The following is a 4,269-nucleotide window of genomic DNA, read 5'->3' on the forward strand; positions in this document are numbered from 1 at the left end:
TAAGACCCATGCCTCCGGGGTACTCAGACTTCCCCCGATTTGGCCAAAATTGGGCATTTGACGACTTTTACCCTTAAGAATGACGTTAACCGCTCCATCATTGGGCAAATTACGTCATTTGGCTCAATTAGGGGTTACTCAGACTTCACCCAACTAGACCCAACATAAAATAACCGCAACCCAACAATTTAGAGTCAATTTTAACGCTTTAAACATGAGGATTCGTCATTTTAAGCAATTAGGCAAACTTCAAAACACAAAATAGGCAAACCAACACATAAAACATGGTTTACACACAGACCCAACACACAACAACACAAATTTTATTGAAACCATTCGGGTTCAACCACTAATTGAAAGTTCGGGTTCGAAAAACCAACCTGAGTGCCGAATTGAGAAATTGATAAGCTAGGCGGCAAAGTAATCCAAATCCGAGCACGAGATCACACATAAAAACGAATAAAAATAGAAAAATACGAGAATTCTAAATTGCGGGTGAGAGTTTTCGAGGTTAGAAATGAGAGAATATGAAAGATTTTGAAATTTTAAACTGTTGGCCTTTTAAAACCTTTCAGTTCGCGGCCCTTTCGACGGTATTAGTCGACCACGCTGAACCACTCGGCGATGCGCCGAGTGGTAACTTACCTCGTTGAGTTTTACAGGACCTCCAGTCAAGTTGGGGGTCCAAACGATGGACAAAATCGGGCTCGCCGACCTGCTCGGTGAGTCGTTGATTCAGCCATTGGCCCGTCGAGTTTTACAGACATCCACTTCATGTTTTTTTTAGTCCAACGACGTTCCAAGTCGAGCTCGCCGACCTCTTTGGCGAGTCGCCGACTGGACTCTTGGCTCGCCAAACCACATGTTTTCAAACATATTCCACTTTTTAACCTGCACAATCAACACCCGTTATTCAAAATCAAACTTAAAGCATTAAAAACTTGGGTTGCCTCCAAAGAAGCGTCTTAGTTAACGTCGTGGAACGACGCAAGTACCCATTCAAGCTTCATTCTTGGGGTTTGCCATAGTATAACTAGGCAACCCCTCTTGTTGTTGTGGGTTCAAATGCGACGAAATACGACCCATTTGGGTCTCCAGCTTCTTAATTGAGACTGAGTGAAAGGTCACCGTCTGGTTGAGAGTCGATACATCCTCTTTCATTTCATTCAACACTTTATTAGACCCTTCAACCTTTTTGAGAATGCGTGAGAATATGTCTTTCGTACGGCCACTCTCAAAATCTTTGGGCTTTTAATGCTCATGGGGAGGAACATACCTATCATTCTCACCCTCTCTTTCCTTTCAAGTGGCGTTACGATCACGCCAATCTCTGTCACGGTCTCTCCAGCCTTCATCTCTATTCCAACACTGATTTCCACCCGGTCTTGGGTAATTAGCACGATAACCTCCTCCTCGGTTGGTTAGAAAGTTCACTTCCTCATTGTACTGCGCTTCAAATTGAGCTTCATCGTGGTTTACTCCTCCAATACCCACAACATTAACACTCATTGTACCAACACCAATGACATTTTTAGACACGATATCCAGTTGGGTCATCATCTTTGCCATGTTTTGATCTCTCTTAATTTTTTTTGATTTGCTCATTTGTCATTCTAAAGTTGAGAGGAGAGACTTGGTTCTCACGAGTGTATCATGCGCTGTTGATCTTGGTCATGCAATCAAGGTGTTGGGAAGTTATTTCATAGGGTTGTTGCATTATACCATCGAAAACAAGTTGATCGGCAACTCATTTGTTCACCGAGTCAAAAGTCCTATAAAAGTATTGCAGCAGCAGCTTGTTAGGCAATCCATGAGTTGGGCATTGCAGCAACAACTTCTTAAACCTCAACCACGTCTCGTGGATCGGTTCACCTTCCAAGCGTTTGAAACTTTGGATGCTATCCCTACGCGTCGTCATCTTTGATGGAGGGAAAAACCTTACTTGGAATATTGTGATTAGCTCCATCCAAAAAGTGATGGAATCTCTTGGCAACTCAGCCAACCATTTGCTTGCCTCGCCCATTAGAGAAAGTGGGAACAACCTCAACCGAACCGATTCTTGCGATATTTTCTTAAATGAGAACGGTCCAAAGACATCAACAAAATATCTGATATGCTCATGGGGATCCTTATGATCTAACCCCCCCAAATAAACACTTCAGTTGTAGGAGCTGAAGCATGGTGCTTGTGATGTGAAAAACAACGTTTCCTTCAGCTGGAGGCAAACAAATGGCCCCAACACCACCCATTTGGACTGGGTCATTGATGTTTGGATCATTGATATCATTAAGGTTTTCGACATCATCTTGGTGGCCCACTTGGTTACCATTACTTCCGTTAACGCTCATATCCTCCTCTGTTTAACACAAGCAGCACAAAACCAAAAAAATAAAAATAAGTAGATTCAACTATAACTAAAAAGAACACAATTCAACTTCACCAAAAGAATTTCAAACAACACCACTCCCCGACAGCTGTGCCATTTTTGATTGAACGTTTCAAGCACACCTCTTCTAATTCTAAGTGTCAACAATCGTAAATCAGTATAAAACTCAACAAATGGGTTGGGGTCAAATCCCACAGGGAGAGGTACGTGTTTTAAATTCAATTAGGAAGTGCAAACGTGGTCTAATCAGTCATAAGAATAGAAATTATCGAGAAAGGCATTTATCAAATTAAAGGGGTGACACGAATGTCAGATGGGGGTTTTGGTTTTAATTATCAACTAAAAACAGTCACAAAAACTTCGAAATAACAATAGGGAGAAGGATTCTCGGGATGTGATCGGTTATAGGTAAATATAGGTATATAGGTAATTGAAACTACTAGTAAATAGCTAAATATCAGTAAGTAGGCTAGACTATAAGGGAGACAGTTTTCTCTCAAACAACTACCTTGAATGAAGTGATTTCTTTCGAACATCAACAAGCATGACAATGAAGAGCAGCCCACACCTTAATTCATCCACTCTTTCGAGCTAGATGGGTAGGATTTGTTTTAGGATTTACTCTCTCGAGCTAAACCCGCTCAACCCAATACCCATAAATCATCAATCAATTTTCTTAGTTCTAAAACCTCTCTCTCGAGCAAGCCAAGAACACAAAGATAGAATCGCATTTGCAACTACAATTCATATATCAAACCATAATTAATGATTAAACTCACTTCAAAATAGCATTTAAACTAGTAATTAACAGTACCCATAAACTAATTCAACCCATAATCACATGATCACAACCCAAGAATTGAGGTTTTAGTCAAACATCATAAAAAAGCAAAAACAAATACCGAATCGATTATCCATCAACTGGGTAAGAGTGATTTAGTCGTTACAATGCTTCAATTTTTCGAATCTTCGAGACCCACTTTCAAATTCACCAAATTGAACTTCTCAAATTCTTCAAAACTATGAAAAACTATAGAGAAAGGTGTTCTGAGCTAAATTCGTCTTATCCAACACTCAAAACTCTACTCAACATCCTAAAATAAATGTTCAAAATCTAATTTATAGTCGCCGAAAATAAGCCACAAAAGGCCGTTTGGCGAAGTAAGTCAGGCTCGCCGAACCACTCGGCGAGCCGCCAATCGATCTCTTCCATCGCATTTTGCCTTGGCACTCAACATCCTCAAGGTCTGTAACTTTGGGCGATCTCTTTTTGCTTCACAGAATTACCCGGCGATTCGCCGACTGCTCCTTTTTGTCATCGACTTGGTTTCTTCCCTTAGGGTTGGCATAGTGAAACTTTAGGCGGTCAAGCTAGCCACTCGGCGATTCGCCAAGTGCTCTTGGCGATCAACAGGCTTGCCTTTCTTCATTTCTTCAGCTTGTTTTTTTCCTTTTTGCCTGTTAGTGTCCTTGCTTTGTTCCTCAATCCATATACCTGAAAATCAAGGGTTTAACATCAGTTTATGGCATAAATTAAGCATTTGAGGACACTAAATTTTTATAAACAAAGTCCCAAATGAGTCTAAATCTCGGACTCATCCAAGTGATAAATAAATTTTAAAAGGCTGAAGAACAAATATTCTAATTCTAACGTGTAAAAAGTTAAGCTCTACCTTTTGTTTTATATATATCATAAAGTTCCCATTTAAATATATCATAAGTAATTAATAAAATGGAAAATTCAAGGGAGAATGTATCATATTGGACAACAATTCAACTTATTATATACACTTGAAAGAGAAAAATATTACACAAAACTATTCAATTTGTTTGGGTGTTTTTTTTTAAATCAACATAACAAAGTGATGGAGTTCAATTTGAAA

This window comes from Solanum tuberosum, unplaced genomic scaffold (assembly GCF_000226075.1).
Source record: "Solanum tuberosum cultivar DM 1-3 516 R44 unplaced genomic scaffold, SolTub_3.0 scf00016, whole genome shotgun sequence".
In the NCBI taxonomy this organism is placed as follows: domain Eukaryota; kingdom Viridiplantae; phylum Streptophyta; class Magnoliopsida; order Solanales; family Solanaceae; genus Solanum; species Solanum tuberosum.